Here is a 27,506-nt window from a genome sequence, read left to right as displayed (position 1 = left end):
TCCCCTATGGAGAGCTGACGCAATAGAGAAATGACTCATTAAATAAAATATAATTACCTTCTCTTGCAGTTCCCAGAACAAGGATTTTCTGGGGAACCAGCCAAAGGACAGAAGAGGACAGTGGGCAACTTGCTGCAATCTCTCAAGCCCAGAGCATGGGGCAGTCCCTCAGATTCCCAGAGCACTGTAAAACCATTCTGTGCACCCTCTCTCCCTCCCTTAGGAGGTGAAGCACTGAACCTGGCTCCAGAGATTTTTTCAGTTCCTTCAAAGCAGTGCAACTGGTGACTGTGTATTCTGCAGCCTTCATTCCCTGTCAAGTACGTGGATTGAAGTGTTGAGGAGGCTTTTGTCAGAAACAGGCTCATCCTGAATTTCCTATTTGGTATCTGAGTAGCCTAATGAAGAAAAATTCAGCACAATGCCATGGGGTAATATTGGAGAGTAAAACTGTGACAAAATAACATGAGTGACTCACAGACTGCAGTAGGAGGGTTGGTTTTTTTGGTTTTGTTTTTTTTTCTGGGCTGTTATATCCAAGGTCTGAATACTGCAGAATAACAATGCAAAAGAGGAATGAAATAAACTGGGTATTGCAGGTTTTGTGATTCACCACTAAACAGCTCTTTCAAAGGTCTTCTTGTTGTTAAAACCAGTGTTGCCACACTGGTGCAGAAATTATATACTGTAGAAATAAATCAGGCCCTAGGAAACCAGGTCAAAATTCTAGATTCCAGAAACAAAAGGATAGATCACTATGAGTGGCTAACACGCTCAAAGAAAAAAAAATCCTTTATGGATTCTTGACCTACATTCAAGTAAAATGCTACTTTTCAACTGCTTTTAAATCTTTTTTTCAGCTTTATTCTAGAAAGGGTATTGCAGTTCGTAAGAAGCTTGACTGCTGGAGCACATCTGCTGCTTTAGTTTTAAAAGGCTGTGATTGCAGAATTCTAGGCACTTGACAGAAATTTCTGTCTGAAATGGTAAAAACATTCTTAATCTAGAGAACAACCTTATTTGTGTCAGTCCTGGAAGAGCTGCTAGACACAGAAAAATTATTTGCAATTAAGATCAAGTAGCTGCCTTGCCACTTTAATTACAGTACACTTTTTTGCTTTTCCTTTTCTGATCAATTGCACATTATTCCTTTTTTCCCTCGTGTCATCTTTACTGGGACTTTTTCATTGGATTCAATTTGTTTTCTTTGAATGCTGTATGTTCATTCCTTTCCATGTTTCCATCTTTAATGGCTCTTAGTCCAGGATTCTGGAAATGAAATGGCACATATTTACTTGTATATTCTAAAAATCTAACTAAAAGAAATTACTTTTCCATGTTTTAGGCTAAATCTGAATGAGTTATTTTCTCTGATGTTAAAATTTCTGACTCATTCACTCTTTTTTTTGGACTTGCTTGGTATGACTCTTCAGAGTCACTTTGAATTTATCACCACTCCTGGATATTCCATATTTAATATTAAAGCTTCCATCCTTTGCTGGACAGGAAATGACTTATTCAGAATCACAGAGCAAAGTAATTATTCAGCTGTGAATAAAATGCAAGAATCCAAGGTTGCTAACGCTTATAACTGTACTGTGAATCTTGTGATAACAAGTAGGTCTTTAAAAGTCTCTGATCTTCAAGTCTTGTAAATGTGTGACGGCACAGATCTGTGAGAGTCTCAGCCTTCACTCAGTGTGAACCCACCTTGGGAAACAGAAGTGAAAGAGCCAGACACCCAAATGTACTTTCTATTGTATTTAGCAATGCTGTTTGATATCAGGTTTATTATTTTGGGGGACCTGACATACAGCGTTCAGGTACCAGGTGTGTGATGATTCTGGTGGTGCTGATTTCAGTTCCTTCTACTTTTGAGAGCTTCAGTGTTTGGGAGCCAGTGGTTTTCCCAATTCTTCCACTCCTAATTAGGATCTGCATCCATTACAGGAACTGTGGGAAAAATCAAGACAAATTCTCACTCTTAAATGTTTTCTGTTTGAACTGCAGATTTCTTCATATGAGTGAGGCTTTTTTAATGCTTGATGGTGATTTATGAAGCCACAAACCCATTCAGCACAAACTTGTTCAAGCACCATAGCAATAACTAATGTAATTAGCACATTTGCGGACAGTGAAAACTGCAAAATAAGCAGGCATCAGTCACTAAAGCAATAGATTGATTTTTCAGTGTGCGTTCCAGCACTTTTATCAATACCATGCGTTAGTGCTTTTGGACTATGTCATTCTCCAGTCTGCTCTTTGCTGGGTAAATGTCAATAGAAAGTATAATATCTGAACATATTAGTGCTTTTAATCAACTGTAAATAACATGCTACTATTACCAGCTACTATTTGGCAGTCAAAGGAGTACAGGCAAGCATGGAGAAATGGAAGAGGTCAGTGATAGAATAACACAGATTATATTAAGCAATTACTTTACCCCTTTCTGGACCTTTTTTCCCTCCTTTTGGAGGCACTTTCCTTTCACGTACTGCCTCCTTTCCTTCCCAGAAGGGACAGGGAAATAGAGAGATTACATACCTGTACATCGTTTCCTCAACTTGCTCTCAAACCTGTAAAATGTTTCTTTGAGTATTGTAACTCTGATCCACCAAGAGATAATAAATAGCTTTTGCTCTGAATACTTGAGTAATGTCCCCTAGTGTCGGTGTGTGGCTAAGTTTAACCAAACCTAAATAGGAGCTGAGACACCTAAAATAAAATTCTGTGATACATGAAGCAACTAATTCAAACATCCGTCTATGTTAAAGTTCAGGATGGTGGGTTTTTTTCTATGTTAAGACTAGAAATGTTATCAAGGGGAAAAGCTGGATTCAAGGTCTTCTGTAAAGCATAAACATTTTCATACTTTGTTTTGCTTAAATGCTCCATCAGTAAAAACACAGATGAGGGTCCTCTGCTCATATAAATATCCACAGTTTCTTTGGTGCTTGTGGATTGCTGAAAAATTATCCCAGGTGAGGAACATGTAGCTTGTTAGCCAGAACTCTGCTCCATCTGGATATGAAGAAAGCTGACCCAAAATTGGGATAGTACATGCTGGGATTTTTCATCGAGTGAAATCCACATCTTAGGACAAACACAAGATGAACGGAACAATCTGTTAAAAGTCTTTAAATCAAACTGAAATAAATAAAAGCCTGTCTTCACAACACAGAACTTTTAAATTAGTCTTCACTGTGGAGGATTCTTCCTATGAGACTGATTTTCTTGTTATAACTCTCCAAAAGCACGAGGAAACATTTTTATATACCATGAAGTAGGCTTTAAAATAGGTAATATTGTTGTATAAATTATTTGTAAGTCTATGAATTATAGAAACATTTAATTACTTTCCATAAAAAAATAAAAATAAAGCAAAACCTACTTAATGAATGAAGACCTAGATAATAAATCTTACTTAAGATAGGCCAGCAATACTCAAAACACATTATTTACTGACTGGCTGAGCCAAAGAATTATTCTCAAGAGAATGTTTTGCCCTTTTAGTAGAGTTAAATAAGTAGTGGAAATAATATTTAGAACAACCTTTTGCACAGCAGAGCAAGAAGATGACTTTTGCTTGGTAACTGTTTAACTAAGCCCAGCTGCCTCCGTCACTTGGGAGCTGGGTTGCGGGAGGGTAGCAGTAGCTTCTCTTTGAAGTACGGCCAACAAGCCTCGTCAGGGACATCTGTGGGACTCAACAAACCCTGAGAATGCTTTGGGCCAGCTTAAACTTTACCCTTATTATAAAGGACCTGAAATAGGAGCTATTTGGGGGTTCCCGAATTAGTTTCCGTGTTGATAATTAATCCACAAGGGTCAGGCAGGTAGCGTTGCTTGCAATGACCAGTTTTGCTCCATTTGTACCTTCCTGCCCTTTTTTTTGGCCTCTAGTTAGACTCAAAGTGCTCTGGTGCTTGGATCACCTTTTTGTTACTGATACTCAGGATATCTCCAGCAGTGAAGTCCTGGCCCCAGATGAGGTTCTCCGTGGCCGAGTTGTGGCTGTGAAGCCGTCATTGCTGTTTGTTCTGCTGGGACCAAACCTGCAAATCTTTCAGAGAAGACGGACGCTCTGACAGGCTCTGTGGCTGAAATGCCAGGCAGGAAACCAAAGGATGAAAACAGGGTGCAAGAGAAAAGCTGAATGCAAACCCCAGGTGGGTATGACAGGGAGAGAATGTAATCTAGCCTGTGGGTGGAGGACAGGTAGTTGATGAAAGACTAAGACTTCAGTAACTTGCTTCAAGCTGGCAAGGTAATATTATTATTGTCTTTATCTTTGTTGAGGATCAGTATGAGTGAGTTTTGACTATAAGAAAGGGGTTTGGCTCTTGAACTGCAAGTCTCCAGCGTTAGCGTGGGGTGCGTGTCCCGTGACTATGCTGTCCTCCCGTGGGTCTGGTGGTAGCCTGCACCCAGCTGTGCGGGGGAGTGAGCTACCGCCAGCAGGACGTCTCGGGGAAAGCACGCGATTCTTCGGAGGAATTCTCTAGGAGTCCACCTGGAGAAGGTGTGCTGGTGACCCTAAGCGGAGCTGTTTCATGAAGCCTGAATACGCTCAAGAGAAAGGAACGCTTTCAAACGTTCTGCTCAGGTCTGTGCCTGAACAGTTATTCTTATTTCCTAGCTCTAGGCAACTCAATATGTGGGTTTGATTGGATTGCCATTCTGAGTCACCCAATTCTCCCTCTATAATGATTGCAGGCATCTAATTCTGTATTCTCAGCTAGGAGCTGGTTGTTAAATGCGAGGTAGAGAAGCGCTTAACTCGGAGACACCTCCATCCCGTACTGGATGTTGCTGATGGGAAGAGCAGTCCTAGCCTACAATCCCTGTGGGGCAGGCCAATAGTTCAGCCATGCAATTCATTTCACAACCGTGTAAAGATCACCCCTGCGGGGCTTATTGTAGACTAAAAGCAGAGATTAACCTTAAACTAGCTTGGCCAAATTTGACCATTTAAGCAGCAGCAGGTTTTTTATTGTGTTTGTATTTTGTATCAACCACCCACTTTGATGGTTAACTTAGTTATAAAAGCTTTTTTTTTTTTAAAAAAAAAGTCAGATAATCATATACTGACTATGACCTGTATGTTTACTGTAAATTTTGCCAACCTGAGCGATGAAGACATTTAAAATATTGTGACTAATCTGTTTTACTGAGGAATCCTCTGCATTTACAGCATTTCTGCAGGGGAATCTACTGAGACCTTTCCAAGGTTTGGCCCCAGTGCAGTGTCAGTGAACTCTGGACCGGCACCGTCACACTCGCTGTGGCGGTGAGGTTGAACCTTTGCTTTATTTATGTTGCCTTTGATACCGGAATGATGTTTTCCATTGTTAGTTTCTCCATACAGGGAGAAATGAACCTCCCAGCCTATTTGCATCCACTAGCAATAAAGCCCCATTTTAATGAGAAAATGAATATTTGGACTTTACACTTTAGCCAGCAATGTATCATTTCTGGCAGCTGTGCTTTTTATTCACTTTTGCTCTGACTGAAACAGCTTCAATGCCAGCAGCCAGGATCCTCCCCTTCTGTTCAGCTTTTCCATAGAAGGCAAAATGAAATAGATGTCTCTAAAGATAGGCCAGTACTATTTTGAGTCCTTCTTTTTCATGGGATCATGCCAATAAACAAAAGAAAAAAACCTCATTCCTACCTTTATCCTTTATGAGCACTCTTTCAGGAATATCAACTATTTCTTCCTACCTGTTTCTTCAAATTCACATTCTTCCGCTTTCCTTTTTATTTATCTTTCTTCGCTTCTTTTGTCACACAATAAAAAGATGTTAGCTCTATGTTAGTTTAGGGTTTTTTCAAAAACAAAAGAGCGTTATTTAACTGTTCTACAAGGTTTTAAAGCCAATGGTGCAACTCACAGGTAGTAAAACAACAGTGATTCATATCTTTCCTTGTAAGCAACGTCACCCGAAGGGCATTATGCAACTCCAGTTTTGATAGGGTTTTTCTTTTTTTCCTCAGGCTCCAGAGAGGAGGCAATGACTCCAGAGAGACCGAATATAACAGTGATCAATTGGGCTGCTTTCTTTTCTGTTCCAGTTTTACACAACAAAGGGTTCCGTTGATTTTATTTGTCATTTATTTATGCTTTAAGCAAGCCTGGTTTGGTAAATATTGGCCTGTCCAGTAGACACTTCTGCTATTGGTGCCTCAGCATAAATGTGTTGTTTCCCCTGTCTGAGATTATGAGGCAAGGTCATCTGTGGTGTTACTGCGCTGAAATAAGCAACAATATCGAGAGCTGTAGCCTTTTCTAGTTAAAGCTAGTGAGAATTTTGTTGCTGGGAGCTTGCTATAATGGGATACAAATCAGGAATTAACATGTTGTTTGTTGACTTTGAGCCAAATGTAAAACGTGCTGTAATTCTGCACCAGTCCAAAACTGCAGTCTCGAAAAGCCCCACTTATTTGCGTCTGCTTTTGTGTTTGCCTGAAGTGCTGAGACATTTTTCCAGGTGGATGCAACTGGATCTCTTGGCACCCACAAACACCCACAGTGTGGCTAGGTCTATTCTAATCCAGCCAGGGTGTGGGACCTGGGTAGTCCACGGCCAGCTCCTCCATCCTGGAAATGCTGTTGGGGTGACCTGAAGACCTCTGGGCAGGATTCCTTGCCAAAATGAAGCTCTGGTTCCCCTTGCCTTTAAGACATACCCAAAGAAGAGGGTGGTGATGATCATTTTCTGTCTAGTGGTGGTATTGTTAAATTATCTTCCCAGCAAATGGATATACCAGGTTTACACTCTTATGTTTGAGCAGGAGATTTAAGCCTCTTTTCCAAATATTTCAGGTGAGTGTCCTAATCAGTGAGCTGGCAAACCAATGAAGAGGGCAGTTAGAGCATTATGCTTGAAAGGGAAACACCTGCTTCTGATACCTTCCCCCAGGACTGTAACACAAATAAGATGGTGTTTGAATAGCATGAATGCTATTCCTCTGCCCCTGTTTGAAAACAGAATGAGTGAACCTGGCTCAGTTACTCAAAAGAGTAACTACCCGCTGGTAGGTACCTGTTCTTGGGAAACTCCTCCAGGCTGGGTATCCGAATGGACTGCAGCCTGTGAACCAGGAGCAAGGCATCCTTGCCCCATGGGGGGCACGTTTGAGACTCCGGAGCCTCCTTGTAACATCGGGCATAAGCCTCAGCTTAGTTCCTCTTGGGTAGCTCAAGGCATCTTCCTGCTCTGGGACTCACAGGGTCTCCTCTGAGTCCCATTTCCATAGGGCCACTGAGCACATTGGGAGCCTAGGTACAATTCTCCGTTCTCCACTGATGCCAGAACAGTAAAAACTAGGTGTCACAGAGACCAATAATGGGACAACAGGGCAGAAGGGTGCCTGTAGCTCCCTCGCCTAATAGTGCCGCCTACTCACATGTAGCTGCAGAGCCCCCCTCGCCATGACAGCAGCCAAATCCTGTCCTGCAAAATCCTAAAAGCCAAAACATCCTGGCTGATTCTGGCCCTTTGTCCTCTTGCCCAAAATATACCTGGATTTGATAAGCCTCGTGCTTTGTTAAAATTCTGCACATTAGTAGCACAGATCTCATTACCCCATACTGGTCACAATATCCTCTTTATAGCTACAAATATCTCTGGCATAAGTAGTTGTTAATTACCTTTATTCTCCATGGTGAATATGTGAAGGCAGTGACACATACATTATTAGCATGCAACTGGAGAAGAAGTTTGAAACCAGTGCGCTGCTGATTTTCCCCTTCACTCCTTAGGAGCGGTCTTCTAGTTCATAGCAGTCACAAGGTGTGTATTATGTATCTAAAAAGGGGACAATTATGAGTATTTTGCCAATTATTAAAAAAAACCCAAAAAAACCAACAAACAACGTACTGTTCATTAGCTGAGAAATGAAGCTTTATGTTTCAAGAATGGTACAGTTCATCTAAGATACTGCTGACCTAGATTTGTGTTTCTGTACTGAATTGCTTCAAGTGAGTAATGCACAGTCTATTTATAGGATCATTATTAAATTGGCACTTGCATGATCTAAATCCCTTTGCACTAGATTCACTAGGGAGACTCAGGCACTCTTGTCACCCAGTGGGTAGCAAGCTTGGGTTAATGTTCACAGGAGTGGTAGTCTGGAGTAGTTTTCCAAAAGGAGTAACTGATTTTGAGATGCAGATAGAGCTTGCTGTAAAATGGAAACTCACCTGACCTATTTTGGACTTCTGCTTTTGGGTGAGACGGAATATACCCCTAAGTGCATCTTTTCCACAATTCATTTTCCATGGCTGGCTTATTGAGGACTGTAGGTTTTCAACATCTGTAGTTAGTTTGTATAAACTCCACCCCAGGGTCCAAATCGAAGCTGGGAAGATCATCACCAGGTATTGTGGTAGTGTTGCAGTGTGGTGTCTCCGATTTGCTGAAGTTGGCAGTAGACAGTTGTGCCAGGGCACGTTCCAGTGATCATTTCAGTATATGCAGTTTTCTGCCTTCTTTTAAATAATGTAATTGCTACAGCAGTCAGCACTGCAAACATCAAGGTGATCCTTCTGAAAGGGCTCTGAAGCCTCCCTCCCTTGGAAATGATGGGAGCTAGGTGCTTAACTTCTCTGAAAAATTCAGCGAGTAAAAGATATTTTTAAAAATCTAGCTAAGAGTGTTATTTTCAGACATAAGCTAGGCATCTTGAAAGTTTGCTAACTTTGAATTCAAAGGCAGAACCAAACAAAATCAAGGAGACAGCTGACATACATGGATTTGTCAAACTAATTTCGTGGGGCAGTAGCCGTAAGAAATGGAGTTAGGATGGAGTGTACTAGTCCTGGCTTGGTTTTCCTTCCACTCTTCCTTCCACTCTACTTTTGCTTGTAAGCTGGAACACTGTTTGAGGCAAGGGCTGTGCTTTATGTCCATGCAATGTGGCACTTGGTGTCATGGGGCTCCAACCGTGGTTAAAGTCTTCCTGCTGAATCATCACTTATGCAAGTAATGGTCATACATTAAATACCAGTATCGGAACAACATATTTGCTATTCTAGCTTTGCCTGTCACTTCAAATCCACTTTTACTTTTTGTCTTGCTGCTCAATGTCACCTTTAGGTTTAAGTGCATTTTTCCTGCAGCAATTTCAATGCATTAACACATTTTCAATATGAAAGAGCACAAGAAGCAGATTCAGAATATGTCCCTTAGAACAAAGTACTGTATAGGTCAATATAATTTTGGAACCTTTTTCAAGGGTGTATCTACATCCTTGAGGGAATGAATTAAAATAAATGTCCCGTAACTCTAACAGGACCCTAACTCTATCAAGAAGAATAGGGTCAGCCTTAAGTATCTTGTGCTCCACTTGGAATTTGATTGCACTGACTTATACACTGGAGTAAACAAAAAGATTTTAATTTTTATTATTATTGTTGTTGTTATTATTCATGAAAGTGTTAAAGTTGTCAATTCAAAGTAAAAAATGCTGCTAAACACACTAAGAGCAGACAGAAAGGTTGTTAACACAATAGACGTACACACTTAGAAGCAGCCACTTTTTTGCCAACATTAAATCCTTAGATGCTTTTATAAGGATGAACAAAAATAGTAATAATAATAGTGTTAATAATAATTATTATTATAATTGTGTCATGGTTTAACCCAAACCAGCAACTCAGCCCCACACAGCCGCTCGCTCACTCCCCCCTGGTTGTACGGGCAAGAGAGTTGGAAGACTAAAAGTGAGAAAACTCGTAGGCTGAGATAAAGACAGCTGAACAGGTAAAGCAAAAGCTGTGCATGCGAGCAAAGCAAACCAAGGAATTCATTCTCCACTTCCCACGGGCAGGCAGGCGTTCAGCCATCTCCAGGACAGCAGGGCTCCAGCACGCAAAGCCGTCACTTGGGAAGACAAACGCCGTCACTCCCAACGTCCCCCCTTCCTTCGTCTTCCCCCATGACGTCCTATGGGCTGGAATCTCCCTCGGCTCAGCTGGGGTCAGCTGTCCCGGCTCTGTCCCCTCCCGACTCCTTGTGCCCCCCTCGCTGGTGGGGGGAGAAGCAGAAAAGCCCTTGGCGCTGTGTGAGCACGGCTCAGCAGAAACGAAAACATCCCTGGGTTATCAGCACTGTTCTCAGCACAAATCCAAAACATAGCCCCATACTAGCTACTGTGAAGAAAATTAACTACCCCAGCCAAAACCAGCACAAATAGCTACATTTTTCGATCATAAAATCCATTTTACCAACATCGAAGAGTGTGCAGAAGTATATACATTCAAGGACCTGTTTTTTGAGAGCTAGGAAATTTTGACTTGAAACACCTAAGGCAACAAATGTCAGGATGGATAGAAAAAAAACTCTAATCTGCTACAATTCAGCTGCTTCGTCATTGGCAAATATGTATTCAGAGATATCAGCCATTTGTTCCAGCACTATTTTCTCTGGCTGGCCAGGCTTTATTTAACATGCCCAGGCATAACTGACTTGGGTGAGGGCCTTCTTCCCTGACCTGTGAAGTCTTCCAAGGCCTGAGATGGGATATCTTTGACCTAATTTAAAGGGAGCTGGATATCTAATGCAGTTTAGATTCAGCACAAGTCCAGGGGATAAAAATAGGGGAAACAAGATGCAGTTCTTCACAGGGAAAATGCAATACCTCATATGCAAACACATCCAATGCATTCTGAAACTTCAGTTACTGGAATTCTGCTGTGAAATGTCTTTGTATTGCTGGGAATCCTACTCTTCTGTCCAACAGCAGTCTCAGAAGGGGGTGCGGAAACAAGCCCAGAGTCTTGCCTTTGCCTCTGGGTGCAGTAATATTATCGCATGACACCATGTAGTTTAAAAATACAGCGAAAGAGACCAAGTCAATACTCCAAAGCGATGTCCATGGGCACTGTTAGAACAACCATCAAAGGTCAGTTCTCCGGCCCGCTCAGTTTGGAGCATCCGCAATCCCTGCTGGCGCTGGATGTTGTTTCAGGAAACGATAGCAAAAAGCCCGAGTAGGGACTGGGTGAGGCTGTGGCCACTCCAGCAAGGTCTGCAGGCTAAAGCTGGAGCTGCCTGGCAGAGGCCAGATGTGCAGCTGACATGAGCGTCCGATTCAGCCTTCACGGCTGGAGCAGTGCCAATGCTAGGCTTTCAGTTTGGGGATTTTTTGCTCTTGAAAAAATTACAACCACGATAAAGATAAAAAGGAATGTTTGTGTGCCTTGTGTGTGAGAGAGTGCATGCAACTACTGAGACTGTTAGAAAGATTAGATACAGAATAAGTACATGTTGCCCTTTTTAAAATTTCACACTTAATTTAAAGCTATAAATTTCCATTTAAAACATTTTGTACACTATGTGAACCATAAACAATTTATACGATAATGGGTCCTCTGAAACCAAAACACTGTTTCTGTGGGTAGACTGGCATGGTGACTGTGTGATCTACGTACATACAAAGTGCTTAACAAAATAAGCACATTTGGTTATCAAAATATTATGCAGAGTTATCTTCTGCAAAAGACATTCCTATTTTTTTCTTGTTTTCTGTAATGACTTAACATCAAAATATTATTAGATACATCAAAAAACACCTACAGGTACATATTGTGCGAGTCAAGAGTATGTTAAATGCATTGTGTTGTATTTACAAAAAGGAATGATTTTACGTAGTTGATGCTAAAAAGATGTTTTGTAAAATACTGTGTCACAAATGAAAAAATGAGGACACACATGATAACTGTAGCTGAGTGATTACATTTGTGCGTAAACTTACAAAAGCCAGAAAAGTCACAGATAGGACACGCTTTTCGCTGCAGAATTTCCTGACTTGTTGGTTTCTGTCTCATCCTTAATGCTGTCTAAATGTTGTTTCACCCTGTGAAGTGCATTTTCTTTTAATTTGAGCAGATCATATATCCATTTGTCAACACTCTATCTTCATCAATCAATGCATTATGCCAGGCAGCTTCATCTCCTCCTGAAAGATAACCTTGGATTATGTCATGGCTCAATTCTGTATTGCCCCTACAGAGATAATGAATTCGCACATGTAAGAGGATCATTTACCAGTGGGGGTGGGATGCTGTTTTGAACATATCATTTCCATCTGCCACGGGATGATTCCATTTGCAAAAATCGATCTGCTGGAGGAGGATTTCTTAGCTATGGTAAGCACGCCCTAGGCACAGCGTAGCAGAGCGTGTTGGCCGACGGGAGGGGAAGAAGGGATCACATTGCTGCTGCCCCCAGAAAGTCAAGGCTGTGGGGATGTGTTTGCACCTCTTCACACCGAGGCTGGAGAAAGGAGCAAGAATGGGGTAAACAAGCCCTTCCTTCTCCTAGCAAGGGACTGCGGCTCAGCAGGGCCGAGAGGAGGAACGCACCCACGTGGCGGGGTGGAAGCACAGGCACAGTTAAGCCACTTCTGAAAAGGTTCCGCCCCGGCTGTGACAAACAAGTGTGACAGGCACTGCTGCAAGATGACCTCCTTTAAACAGCTTTGGATTCAGCTTAATGGCTCCCAGAAAAGAATTGAGCCCGTGTTTGATTAGTGTGAATAAAATTATGCATTTCATCAGCCGTAAACAATAGTAATCACACATATCACAATGAAAAATTATGCATTTCAAGCAACTTTACTTGCACGGAGCGGAGTTTGGCAAGAGGGAGTGCAGATGGGTGCCTAAGAAAGCGCTCTGCGGGGGCTCCCAGGGTGGGCCAGGAACAGAAGCGTACCAGTCTGATCGCTGCAAGCCTTAGACTGCCATAGGCGTCGATAAACAAGGTGAAGTAAATTTTGCATATTACATCAGTTCTCATACGCCAGCAAGACCAAATTATGCACAAGGCAAAAGGAATCACAGCGAGAGCTGAGCAACTTAGGGGCTACGTGTATTTGCATCCCCGGCCAAAGTTTGCCAGGATCGCATCCCCTCCTGCTCCAGTGTTGTCCCCTCCGTAGTCATGAGAGGGAAAAGACAGAGCCGAGTTTGCAAGAGCAGGACAATGTCTCTTTGAGTAGCCTGGGAGCTACTGAGCTAGTTGCCCAAATTCCAGAGCGGCTGTGTACAAGTGTAGCTCAAAAGTTATGGATTAAGTACGGTTTCAAGGAACTCACCAAGTCCTGCCATTTCTATCTATTCTCAGCGTTGTGGAAAGAACAAAGACTCATTCAGCATATTTGAAATCATAAACTTTATTTGCTATAGAACTGCACCTCCACAGACCTGTAGTCTGTTCCCTTGGTGCAGCCGGCATCGTACTGGCAGTTCGTCTGGATCCTCCGCTCACGTTAATTGTAACAGGAGATTCAGCTGCAATCCTGTTCATGTGATGTGAGGAGGACAAGGCATTTCTGTTTAATGAAAATTACTGATTACAGGCAGACATTTTGTCCAGTGTGTTTTCATGTTCATTTTTGGAGAAACGTGTATTTTTTTTCACGGGGTCTACCTTTGCTGTCATATTTCGGTATATTGCATGTCACTGTTCGGTGTGCATTGTGTCATAGTGTGATCGTATCAGCTGTCGTAAAGGATAAGCTAATATGACAGCTTGTGTCCTGATGCAGCTTGACAAGATGAAATTTGCAAAAAATAAACATGATTCCTGCCAATACCCACCGGTCATAATGACTTCAGGTGTACCTCCCTTAATTAATCACTAACTAGTAATAGTTTCCTGATTAGCTGCCAGAAACAGGGCACAGTATGGGTACTGTGTATCTGTGTGACATATTTCAGGCTGGCATACAGACTTACAGAGATATTACCTGTATACCATGCAGTTCTTAACAGGTGATTCTGATTATTTTTTCTGGTTCCTGCAGGTAGGCAAAAATATGAATTCACTGGAACAGCCTTTTCTTTTTGAAACCTATAAATCAATCTGAATTCTTTGAAATTGCATTATTTTAAAGAGTGTTCATAAATCTTGGAGATATAATTTATTTTTCTAAAGATCTATATTTTATGAAAGACAGTTTAAATTTGCACCTGAGACCATTATCGTTTCCATGAAAAGAGAATGGATAACAAATTGAATGGATGGACTCTCATTAAGCATAAAATTACTCGACAAGAACCATTCTGAATCAATTAATCATAATGTAACAGGACTCTAATTTTCTGGCATTCTCAAAATCAAAAGTAAGTATTTGCATCATTTTTCATCATAACAAATCTGATTACTTTTGTTTACAGCTGATGAAATACATAATTTTAGTCACAGTAATTAAATACTGGCTCCATTTTTTTTTCCTGGGACCATTAAATTGAATCCTAAGGTTGTCTAAAGAAGGTTGTCTCACAACGGTGCCCTTCCATGCTTTACCCTCCTCCCTGCACACTTTCCATAAGCATGTGCAAAAAGGATCAGAAAATCCAATTTATATGACATAGCATAATACTATGAGACATAACTGTAGTTTAAAATAAGATTTGGTTCCAGGTGCATTGCAGGGAAATAGCATCATCCCCTCCATTTATCATACTTCATGGTGACTGTTATAAATGGACATTTTAGCGGAATATTTTGTTAATCATAGAATGGTTTGTGTTGGAAGGGACATTAAAGATCATCTAGTTCCACCCCCCTGCCATGGGCAGGGACACCTTCCCCTAGACCAGGTTGCTCAGTGTGTTTTGGATGTGTCCCCAAGATGTTTCATCTAGCATTACCAAAACAATCCAAATTCTTGACGCCTGGATCTGCCAGCTAACAGGACAGCAGATTATTCAAGGCCAGGCAGGTAAATTTCCCATGGAACATTAGTCGTGGGATTGGAGGGGGCTGCCTTGACACCAGCAAAACCATTTTACTTACATTGATTCACCCAGCAAGGACTGTTAATTATTAGGGCAGGTAGAAAGATGGTTCCTGTTTATTGTCCCATGGAAACAAATGTTTCCAAAGCCTATTTTGAAGAGAATTTTCTTCATATTGTTTCAGATTCCAATTAAATTAAAAATTTGAAATGTAAAATAGAGAGGAAAGGTTAAAGAAATAAAACACTAAAGCTAGCAATTTATTTCAAATTATATTAAAAAAAAAAAAACCAAACAAAAAAACAAAAAAACCAAAAAACAGTTCTGGTTTTGACCAGCCTAACTTAAGGCATTTACTGTAATAAATAAAATGTAGTGAACAACACAACCCACTCCCTCAGGCCTGGCACACACATTGCCGAGGCAGCTTAAGGAAACACCAAATGCAGCTCTGAAATCTCTGACCAAAACATGATTCTAATGCACTAAGTGTTTAAAGCCCTCTAAATTTGGAGAATTTGGATTGTGAGGCAATTGTAATGCAAACCATGCCTGGCTTCCCAAGTAAGTGGATCTCTCTATGCCAGTACAGTGATCTGTTTCATTAAAGAAGTGAGGCTATCCCTTTTTGGAAGCACAGCATTGTTTTAGAGAAACTTATAAGGACACCATGCCAGTTACATTATCAGTGTTTGTATACTTCAGGGAATGGGACAGAAACATTATTTGCTTATTTAAAGCAATCAGGAAAGTCTGTTTTTCTCTTCTAGTACGGCTCATGCAATAATACAATTTATATATTTAAATCAAATTAATTTTCTGTCTCTTGCTAACTTCTGTTGACCTCTTCTATTATGGTGTAAATTGTTTGTTTTCATTTGTTCCCAAATTCTAATATACAATTTCCCTTGTACAGTTAGCGTGTATGCGTAAGGCCGCCTTTCGATAGCTCCTTAGTTTATCATAACAGGGGATCTCTTACATCACAGCCAATTTCACTGATTATATACAGCTTACAGAATATGCAGGTCATCCAGGCTGGATTAGGCTGCGTTATGACTATATATATATGAACACTTATTTCCCTTTGCCTCTGCTGGCTGCTTTAACAGAAACGATATCAACTCCTCACTGGCTAAATTATAGACTTGGACCTAACTAGATACCAAGATATGCTTTGTGCCCCTTATGATACTGCTCTTTGGAGAAATATTTTAGTACCTTTCGAATTGGCGAAAGCAGCAAGAAGATAAAAACTAACGTCCTTTAAGCTTGAGAAAGTGTGAAAGAAATGCTGATGTGTACAGTAGGTTAAAATTAACCCGGGTACTTACAATGCTCTTCCATCAGCACAAAGTTCTTGATTTAGGCGGCCTTGAGGTAGATGCTTAATTACTTGCTGAATCAGGGTCAGAATGCTTATGCAGAAACCTTTGCTAATTTGGCAGAGCACAAGTTCAGGGGAGATATGTCACTAGCTTTGAAATGCGTATGAAACTTTTGACAAAATGAATAGGGTAATTCCTGCATCAGTGGGAGGTACGGTGTTTTCATGCCTGTGGCCCACAGGTTATCAGTGGCCTTTTAAAAAACATTCACACACCGCTCCTCCACCTTTAATTCTTCCAAAGCAGGACTGTTTGTGGGAGGATAACATAGGGAGCTTGCCTGCGGGGCAGGCAGGTGTGGATTTAAAAGGCATAGAGCCACGAGCTGCCGTTCATCACCCGCTTGCTGCAGCTCTCAGGCTGTCTCCAGACTGCCAGGTTTGGGGCGAAGGGGGAGCTGAGGGATTAAAAACCCTTCTCACCATCATCGCTGTAGAACCCAAGACCTGCTGTGTCAGGGTAGTCTCAGTCTTCTGGGTGGTTGGCCCCATCTGAGTGTCTTCCACGGCCAGCCGGGTGCCTCAGAGCCTCATCCAAGGCACCCAGTTTCCACCGTGAAGGGAGCAGCTTGGCTTCTCGTGGGGCACCAGCCAGCCCCTTGGCCAGGCGCAGGGTCAGCGAGAGGCTTTTTCGTTCCCGTGGGAGCTCTCAAGGAGCCAGCAGCGAGGGTAGGGGAGAGGGGAAGGCTCTCAACCCAGCCAACCTGGGCTTTCCCACTCGGCCCAGAGCTCTCGTCCTGCATGGGGAAGCCCGTGAGGCTGATGGACCATGGCAGGTTCTCCAAGAGCTTGCTTTCAAGGAACAGTAAATTCAAAGGAATGTGGGTTTTCTGAATTAGCAGTGGCGTACACCAGAGTGCGGCACTTCTCTGCAGGTAAGTGACTTCGTAAGTGAGAGAAAGGCGCTAGAAAGATGCCAGAGAGAAAGGCGCGGTACCCGCACATGTCTTCTGCTAGCTCCCATCACCGGTTAAGAGGTCGCAGTGCTGCTCCACGTCATCTTGGTCAGGAAGGAGGAGCAAAGGAAGGCAGGGGAGACTGGGTCGAGTGCAACGCTGACCCTGCTTCCGTCAAGAGGAGTTTGGCTGCAGAGTCCAAGGAGAATTTCTTCCCTAGGGAGGCTGGTTAGGTCATGCTCACTGCTCAGCTGATAACTCAGGATCCAGCGGGATCTTACACTGATTAGCAGAAGATTTAATTTCACCCTGATTAAGAGAGAGCAGATGAAGAAGGATGCTGAATAATCCTACGGGCATGTATCAACTCTTAGGCAAACGTTCCTTTTAATCTCCTGTGGTGAACAACCCATGCACTCAATTTTGACTCCCTTGACAATTTTTCTGAAGGGCTTTTCTCCATATATCTCCCAGGCTCTTGTTTTTTTATAGTGACATTGTCCCAAGTGCAGACAGAAAACAATGTTGCTGATGCTATTCATTAGAATCTATATTTATTTCTTTATACCATCCAACCAGCTTTGTTTTCTTTTGTAAATTTCATACAGAAATATCCTGTAAATATGCTTTTAGTAATGACCAACTTGATTTTTAGGAATGCAAGTCATAAATGTTAGTCATAAAAAAAAATTACTGTTTTGCTAGCTTTAAATAACTGTGCATATTTTAATACATTGAGTCATATACAAATGTAATTAAAAGATATATTATCTTCCTCTTGCTGGGAATTTCACTCAGAAATGAGAAGGGTAACATTTGCCTCTTGTGAATAACTGTTCAAAAGATTAATTCATGCCAAATGTTGGCTCTTCTGAGGTTGCCTGCAAGAAGCTGAACTCTGACGCAGGATGGCATCCATGTGTGTTTACACATTTCCCGTTCCCTAGTACAGCCACTGCCACGAGAAAATTGCTGAAATACATCTGAGCTAACATACATGTGACAGCTGCTTCCAAGGGTTATAAAGGTATGTAGTAGTTTAAGGAACACTTTATTAGACATAGAGCTATAGTTTGAAAAGTGAAGGAACCCACAACTTACAAAAAGCTGTGAACAGCTGCAATGAGTGGAAGCTACCAAACAATGGGTTGTTCTCATGCAACATTGACATTTACCATGAATGTGGAGACTTTAAAGATTTCTATCAAATATTTTAGAACATTTTGCTGGAAGTGGGCTCACAGATAGATACAAGAGTTTATATATTATATGTGAGTATAATCAGAACAATGGTATAGAGACATATTTTCTAATCAAAGAGAAGTATACATAATGTAAAGAGAAGAAACCCCAACAGATTGCACAATAGGCTTTTGCAAGAGTTTTGACAAAGTCCCTTTGACTTTTAATGCTTATCATCGTGCTGATTTGTAAAGAGCAGTAGTTGGGTCCAAATTTAGCACCCTTGTGTCTTTATTAGATACAGGTACACTTCCTGCATGTCTTAACAAAACAGTAGGAGGACGACTTCCAACCTAGTCCCTAAGGACTACGGAAAAATTCCAGAACATTTGGAAACACATTCCTAATTTCCTCCATTTACAGTCATTTCTTTAATTTTCCTTTTCTGTTATCAGAAGAAACATAAGACTAAGGAACACGTCCAAGTAGTAAATACACACCCAGTTTATGTTAATGGAATCTTCTAGTGGAAGGTCTCCCTGCCCAGGGCAGGAGAGTTGGAACTAGGTGACCTTTAAGGTCCCTTCCAACCCAAACCATTCTATGAATTTATAACACCAGAAACAGTAATATTCACTGGCTCCATGCAGGAAATCTCACTCAGGCAGATGTTTGAGCTGTTTGGTAGAGTATTTTTGTTGTTGCTGGTTTTCTTCCTCTTCAACTTTTCCCTTTAACAATGGACTTTTCTCTTCATTGCCTTCTTCCTGAACTCCCTCCTAGATTTGTCACATAAGAATAGCTCGCCCATATTCAAGATGCCAGACCATCTGGAGAGTTACACCTGGAAAAGGAGTAAAACTCACCTCTTGACTTCAAGCAGACAGAAAAACACACTTTCATCTAAGTTTCTCTCAGACCCTTTTGGGTATAAACCAGTGTGACTCCATAGCTATCATTACACTTCTCTCCCAGTGCTTTCCAGGTGGGGAAAGAATGCGACCAAGGTTCTTCGGGGAAGTTTCTTGTCAGCTAGACAAGGGGAATAGGTACACTAGCCGTACAAAGCGTTACTGCGTCGCCCACGTTGTGCATCCCACAGTCAGGACCAAACCAAATATATCTGGGGGCGTGAGGGAGACTTCCAGCTGGACCGATTGAGGACCTTCTCTAGCACAATTTCCCAAGTATTTGCAGGTTCAGGAAAGCTCTTGATTAGGGTCCTCCTCCCTGTTTACTTCTCCTAAGCTAGCTCAGCACGTTTGCAAAGACAAGTTGCTGCTGGTCGGAGCGCCGATGCCAGCGAGGGGCGGAGCGGCTGCCGCGGTTGTGCAAGGCTCTGCCCGCGCCGGCGGGGACCGAGGTCACCCCCCGTTCAGCAGGGGCGAGCCTGGGGGCCAGCCAGCACCACCGGCCAGGGGCTGCAGCCCACGCTCTCGATTCTGTGCCGTGGGTCGGTTCAGTCGTCGTCTTCTCCCCCCTTCTCCCTTCTTAATTCAATACAGAGGGTGAGGTTTTGGCTCAAAGTCAATAGTTTTTACCATGGATTTCAATGTGGCAAGAATGTCATCCAAACCCTTCATGCCTCACTGAGGACAGTAACACAAAGAACACTATTTTGGAACAGAGAAAGGCGTCATGTTTGCCAGCAGCTTTGTTTATTGCGTTTGGGGGCTTCGTGATGTAGTTGCCTACCCGCTTCTTTATTAAATGTTAGTTTGGCTTTTGAAAGTTTTATAAGCTACAATATAATAATAATTAAAAGTTTCTATGCAATTTCCAAAGCTGGTTTTCATTCCTTAGGGAGTATTAATTCGGGTTTAATTTGTTTTTCATCTTCATTGTGCAACAAAACACAGTTTGTTTTTAAAAGGAGGATCAAACTGATACCGAAATATGCGTACATGTGTTGGCAAGGCATTTCTTGAGGAGGGCTGCAGCCCATGAACTTGGACTTCAAACAACAAATGTGCACAGCTCACATGAACTTGAAGTTGCCCTTTTATTTGTGACATCCATAAACATTTATGATGCTTTGTTTTTAATCCCAGTAAGTCTATGTCGTTACTCTAGGTCTTTTAATAGTGTCTATTTATATTGTGAAATCATGACAACTGTGTTGTCTTCCCGTAAAGCCAAAGGTCAAGGGTCTGTTACAGCAAATGCTAACACATGTGAATAACTTCACTCATATGAATAATCAGACTGATTTTAACAGGGAGGTGTTTTTAGGGTCAGGCTCCCAATATTTTGACATACTTCCTGAAATGTTTTGTGGATAGGAGCCATTGACTTTCATATGGTGATAAGATGCTCTGAACACACAAAAAACTCCCCTCCAAAAGATAGGAATATGTTTGGGTTATCGGATTTTAACAATTATAATGTTGCTTGTTAGCTTTCTTTTCCTGGATACATGTAGCGTTGGAAAAGCATTTACAAAAGATCAAATAGAATTAGTGTTAATGATTTCTGTAAGTCAGTGTATATAATATTCCTCTCCCCTCCCCTGCAAGCCTGTGTGTAACCACATGCTTGGAGATCTCAGTGTATTTTTTTGTCTTCATCTTATAGGAAAAAATGATAGAACTAATTACCATTACAACAGTGACGTATTGCCTTTTATAATTTATATTGTGTACAGAACACTGCTATGATGAAATAGACAAATGTATATAAGAGAACACTCTTTTTAATCATAAGAACTATAAAAATTCATGCTTCCTACAATAAATATTGTTCTATTTTTAAGGCTATACCTAGCTGTAGTGCCTCTGTAGTGCATGTGCTGTGAAAGAAAAGAGAGACACAAAATTCCAAATATACAAGGCATACATAAACTTGAAGGTATTCAGAATAAGCAGCTTGCCTTATAAAGAGAATTTCCTAGTTGTCTGTTGAAATACTGCAGTGATCCTTGGAAAGTTTTTTATGAATTTACTAATCCAGTTTTTCCTGTTGTTTGCACAGATTCCAGCTGTGTTAGAATGCAATTCTTGCAAAAACTTGCAAGAAAAGCATGTCAGGAACAAATTGGCTTTCTGCTTTTTATTGGAATATATTCAAGAGTTTGCCATGTTGCATTCTGAACCTTATTCTCAAAATACTTATTCTATGCCTGTGACTTAACTCTTACTGTTAAATGAGGGAGAAGCTTTACATATGTTTATTTGTCCTATAAAGGCGGAAAAGTTTTGGAAGAGCGGGAGTGCAGATGAAAATCTATGAACATCAGTATCTTTTAAATTTGTAAACACGTATTATTATTTTCTTCATATTACCTTGCTAAAATATCTGGCTTGAAACATTTCGTTAGGTAATCATGCCACAAAACTCACAAAGGACCTGCAGTCTAGGTGTCATAGCCTTCCTGATGGTAAAAGGAACACATTTTCCATTAACATGGAGTCATGTGCATGGTCTGTCCACTGATACACAATGTCATTTAAGACATTCCATCATTCCCTGCTTGAGCACTCTTCTCTAATCTGATGAGGTACCCAGGGAAGAAACAATGATAGCCAAGGCATTAAAATGTAATCAAGATATGCAAATTCATATCTAAATGTGATTTGCTTGGAAAGAGAAATTAATCTAGGCATGGTCAAATAAACAGTGTGTAATATGGATAATTAATCACCAAATTAGCAGCTGTAGTCCCATGAGAAGATTATGCAAATGAAAAAAGCCCCCATCTACAGTCACAATTAGACTACTTAATACCAAACTCTAAACAAAACACAGCCCCTGGGAGCACCATAAAACAAGCGAGTCAAACTTAGTGGGTCATCCTCCAAATTCCACAGACAGATTTTGGAAGTACTTTATTCTTCCTTATTTACAGAAACTGATTTATTTTCCCACCAATATACCAGGCTCATTGAACAACCTGCAACCTTGAAATGCCGCTAACGTTGCTTTACAAAAGGCTAAAATTCCATTCATACAGGCTAAATCAGCAGTTACAAGAGGTAGGGACTAGAGGGTAAATCCTCAGCCCTTGGGCCCAGTCCATGTAACAGAGATGGATACTGCAGAGCTGTGCTAGGTGTCTTCTGCGCCTGTAGAAGGTATCATCTCCAGCAACTTCAGTTACTGCTTTGCACTTGCATTTCAATAACAGATCAGGGTTTTTTCTGAACATGGTATTTTTCCCATCTTTCTAATATTTCCTGAAAATATTTGTTATACCATTTCTGAAAATCTAATCAAGACATTTGCTTTCCACCGGTTAATCCAAGCCAATGAGGCCAAGGATGCCTCACGTGGACTAGGCTGGGATATGGTCCTCCCTGGCCCATGACACCACATGGTCTCCCCTGAGGCTGTGCATTGCACTAAAACCATGGCCCAACCTGGAATACGTACAAAGTTGTCCAACTAGGAAACCTGACTCATGGGTGAACAGAGCTATTCAGGATTTGAAGCACAGCTTCCTTGAGGTGCCTCAGTATCTCAGATATATTCAGCTTAACTCTGACTCAACACAGAGCGAAATATGTTGACTTTTCTGAATACAAATTTTAGACTTTTTTAATGAAAAATTGTAATATACTGACTCTTCGTTTATGGTGAAAGCAATTGTTCAAATATCAAAATTGGCAAGGGGCCTGAATTTCCATCTCCTGATCAACTCCACATTGCTAGTTCCATGGGAATAGCCTGTTTTGGGAATGACCTTTGCACAATACAGACAAGAAATTCCTCAATGTATCCTCAGCCAAGAAAAGCAGAGCTTCTCACTTTGAGTCTCTGTGTACCTGTTGACATAAGCACTTATAGGTGGAAGACACATTTGAAAACACAATATTGTGACAACCTAGCTCAAGGTAGACCTGTCCTAAACTATCACTGGGAGTGAAAAGAAGTTAAGTTTGTAAGAAAGAGGAGTTTGTTGTTATTCTGAAATGTTTGTGTTGGTCTTCTGATGCTCTGGACCATGATTAGCTTTTAGTTGCTCTGTGTTAGTTCAGAATAAATTGCACTCCTTTTATTTCATTTAAAGTTTTAGTTCCTTCTTGTGAAGCTATTTGTGTACCCTTTTGGTAAGATTTTCAATAACTTAATTTAAACAGCTACATAACACTTGTGTTTTAAGGCTCTTAAAGCTGCACAGTAACAATTGCTTTCAGGGTAGAACAGCCTACCCTTCTCCCAGGCAGTTAGTTGACACACTGTGTGCAACAGCTTCATGTTGTGTTATCAACGCAATGACGTACATGCCTCTTGCAAAGTACAGCATAAGCTTTCTTGCCAATGTAGATTTTGTCTTCATACCTGAGCAAATGCAAAGGAGAAGTAACCTCAAAGGGGAAGCCCCAGTCACACTATAAGATCAGGATTGCAGAAACTACCGTGTAAATTTTTGTCTTCAGTGATGTTTAGCCCCAACTAAGGGGTCATTTCTCATCAGTCCAAGTCACATGAATCCCTGATTTCATGATATCACTTAGCCTGCACCAAAGCTTCCAACATTGCCTTGTATGTTTTGCAAGTGCAGCACCAAAATAGACTCAAGGTTTCCACATGCTGTGTCAAGCCAAGTATTCTGGAAAAATGATGGGTGTGCAACTCGTCTCCTGTATGCTATGGAGAAATTGCAGAAAATCACAACGCAGGGAGAAGGAAGTGTGGGACTGCAGTTGGCAAACTGCTTGAGCTTTCCTGAGTGTAAAGCCAGGATGTGTTTTTAGATGCTGACCAAGATGTAAGACAAACAGACAAGAAAGTAAGCGATCAGCTTCATCCCTGGAAGTTCATCGGGCTTGGGCTGGACTGTCCCTGGGGGTTAAAGTACAGATGGCTGATGGCTATGGGCTCGAGGACTATTAACAAAGGTATTTCTTAAAAGACCACAAACAACTGTGAATCAGACTGGAAGAGTACAGCAAGGTTTAGGAGCCCCGTCTGTGAGCAGCTCCGCTGAAGTTGCAAAAGCCATTTGCTCAGTTAGGTTATCACCCTTTGCGGGTAAGGTATGATGCAAATCCATTTCCCCTCAAATGGAAAATTCAGGCACTGCTGAAGCTGCAGATTTATGAGGCAATGGAAACCAGTCACAACCAAACTGTAACCCAGTGTTTCCTGGCCTGTACCAGCCCCGTTGAGCTTCCTCTTATCTGGGGAACTCTTCCTATCTTGTGACAAACTATGGGGCTCACAACTGCATGCTGTCCATGGCTGACTTTTGAAACTAGTAATTTCGGAGAGGGAGTGCCAGGGAGTCCTGACAGCAGCACTCCTTCAACCATCCATCTATTATGACAGTTCCCAGTGCAGTTAATCAAGCAATGCCCTTTATCTCATTTAACGTGCCCACTGTTGGTGCAACTGTCACATGTTAGCAATTACACTCTTAACTACATAGGTATATGCTAACTATATGATGAGCCAAGTTCTGTTCTCTGTTACAACTGGTTTAAATCTGGAAGAATTCTTTTTGTAAGTGAGCCTACCCTGCTACAGAGAAAGAGAACCATTAGTATGCTGGTTATACAAACACCGGCAACTGATCAAACTGAATTATTACCTTTTATGTAACTGTTTGCTATAGTTCAGTGAAACGTAATTCCAAATGAAATAAGAAACCTGCAATAAGGACACAGGGGAACAGGCAAAGTAGATTAACTGGTTAGACAATGATACTGACAGCATTTTCTTAAATTATTATTAGGAAGATAATGTCATCCAGCACATCTGAGCAGTGTTTTGAGGGAAAATGACTCTCTCCAGGGAAACATTTTAATTAAGATAAAATTGTTAGATTGCTCTGAAATTCTTGGATTGACAGTCTTTGTCACAGTATTATTTTTCTACTAATAATGTGTACAAGTTCAAAAAAAATCAAGCAATAATTACTTATGTGAAGAATACACTACCTTGCCAAATGTGCACAAGTAGGAGTTAGTTGTTTAGTTTATATTTTGTATATCAGAAATGCCAGCAGGAATGGGAACACAGCAAGAGGAACACGTTTCCAAACAGCCTGATTACTGAATCTGATTACTAATGCACATTGAGCATTTTCATCCTTCCAGTGCTCCCATTTTACAATAATAAAGCATCAATGCTTATAGGAAAAGATTGGACCTGACGTCATATCTGGAAACTAATTTAATGGGAAATTGGATAGTGACAAAATGATGATGATTTATTTTTAATGGCAGATGCCTCATTAGTTATGATTTATTTAGATGACCTTACCAGTCCTATGGTATTTTCTGCCATGGTATTTTCCTCCTCTGCGCACCCCAGCCCCTCCAAAATCCTGTACACTCCAGAAAGAGCAGAAGTAAATACTGCTGACCAGGTGCCTGATCCTGCAGACCTTTACTCCTGATGGTTAGATCCATTAACTTCCATGGTCCTGTTCATGTACGAAATGAGCACAAGACAGGCTCCTGGATCATTATTACAAATCTCTACGTATCCCTCATAGGATGCTTATTATCAAGTATCCTGAGGCAACAAAAGAAATTTTGTTCCTTTTGATTCATTTTTTTTTCACTTGACTTACTTAGATTTTCAGATTGGTGGTGAAAGTGACATTTTGTTTTGCCTGAAATGTATTGAATAATCTCCCTGGCTCTCACAGGAATTAAGAATGCCATGCTTGAGTCATTATTTAAAGTGCACCGCTTTTGATATTTTTGGATTTCTTCTTCCAAAGAAATCAAATTAATGATTGGTTGTTTAAACTGAGAGTCTAAGAAAACAGCCCAGAGAGCAATTAAGCGAAAAGAAGAAAAAAGAACAACAAAGATTTAGCATCTTTGTTTCAGGAGCAGGGCTAGCGGGCTCGCAGGTAAGCAGAGGCAGAAAGGGTCGGCTTCTCTCCACTGATGTCCCAACCCTCTCCAGAGATATGAATCCCAGCCATTGCAATTCAGAGAAGTAACCGTTTCCAGTGCCAAAGTACATGGGGTCCTTTCCAATCCAGTTTTCAAAATAAGCCTAGTTTTAATGGTGTCTTTCACTATTTTTCTGCATCTACTGGTCTATCCTGTTAAGGGAATTAAAGTGAATTGAAGTGTGAGTGATTTTCCTGGCTTCCTCATGCTGAATTCAGAGATCTCTCCGAGAGAGGGAATTCTTACCGTATCAGCCGTTGCAGATTTTTCAAAGCTGTGCTTTATGTTTCGTAACCCGAACAATTTTGCAGCCTTCCTTGAGCAAGCCAGCGTTAAAGTCCTCTGAAATTCAGTTGGGTTCTTGTTTGGATTGCAAAAATAATCTAGGCAAACAATTTGTAACACGTATGAGGGAATCTCTTTTTGTCAAAAAGACAGCTCTTTTTGTATAAGCCCCAAATCTTATTTTTGCTTTTTCTTGTTGGTGTCTTTTTTAGCAACTAACTCAGTTTTCAGTTTTCATTGCCAGTTTCTTATAGATATATTTAGTTGAACATTTTCAAACCTCACTAAGACTAGAAACCAGTCGTCACACCATTACAGAGGGACTTCTATCCCACCATGTTAACCAAATACAACCTACTTTATGTTCCTGGTCCCAGGGGTAGAATTCAGATCCCTGCCCTAAATCACCACGGGCTGCAGCAAACGCCTTGCCACAGCTTTAGGTCTGGAAGCTCGAGGCTTCCCTGGCTTCACATGGTCCCCAGTGAGCACAACTGGGCACTCGGCACAGCAGCCGATGCGATATTAAACATTTTGCTCCCCGGTGTGCTGCTGGCTGTGGACACTGGTGTACCTTGACCTCCTAACGCAGAGCGCCAGCTGGGTTTGGAGACAACCTGAGTACTTCTGTAGGAGAAAGGTAGGCACAGCCTAGAGCTAGATGAGAAGAATGATGTGTCCTAAATCTTGTCTCCTCTAGCGCACTTAGCTCCTTGCTAAATGCTGAAGCAAAGCGATTCTACCGATTTAAGCCGGTCTCCCAGATCTGCCCCTGAAAGTAGGATCATAAGTTCTTCCTTTAAACACATGGAATAGAGACGGTGTTTTCTCAGATCAATTCTTGCAGGTTAAATTTATGCAGTGGGGACAGGAAGCCAGGATCCCTTTTGTCCACTCCTGCCCTTCCACACCAGATTGCAGAGCCCTGTTCTCTCTCGCACTCACAGTTTCAACAGATAGGATCACCCTTCCCCATACCGTAATGTTTTGAGCAGGAAAAATCGTTAGGATAACAGAGAACCAAACTCAGATTTTTCCTCTGCCTTGGTAAATGTTTGAGCCATTATAGGAAGGAACAGCACACTCTAGGTCTGTTAAGAAAATGACAAGTGCATTTTGTACGGGGCCTGATGGCCTCAGATCGAGGTCTCAGA

At 41.3% G+C, this 27,506-nt stretch overlaps 1 long non-coding RNA gene across 9 annotated transcripts in view; it reads left to right on the top strand.

Annotated features, from left to right (window-relative positions):
- The first annotated feature begins 3,837 nt into the window (after positions 1 to 3,837).
- The window catches only part of LOC115336319, a 55,640-nt gene continuing 31,971 nt past the window's right edge, over positions 3,838 to 27,506 (top strand). For 8 of the 9 annotated variants that reach the window (XR_003921704.1, XR_003921703.1, XR_003921700.1 and 5 more), the window contains exon 1: positions 3,838 to 4,169. This is a non-coding gene — a long non-coding RNA (uncharacterized LOC115336319). Of the gene's footprint in view, positions 4,170 to 17,911; positions 18,063 to 27,506 lie in introns of all 9 variants that reach the window. The other variant, XR_003921701.1, reaches the window with a different exon arrangement.

This window comes from Aquila chrysaetos, chromosome 26, assembly GCF_900496995.4.
Source record: "Aquila chrysaetos chrysaetos chromosome 26, bAquChr1.4, whole genome shotgun sequence".
NCBI lineage: Eukaryota > Metazoa > Chordata > Aves > Accipitriformes > Accipitridae > Aquila > Aquila chrysaetos.
Note: the sequence above shows the minus strand (reverse complement) of the source record. Positions and strands in the feature narration are given on the sequence as shown.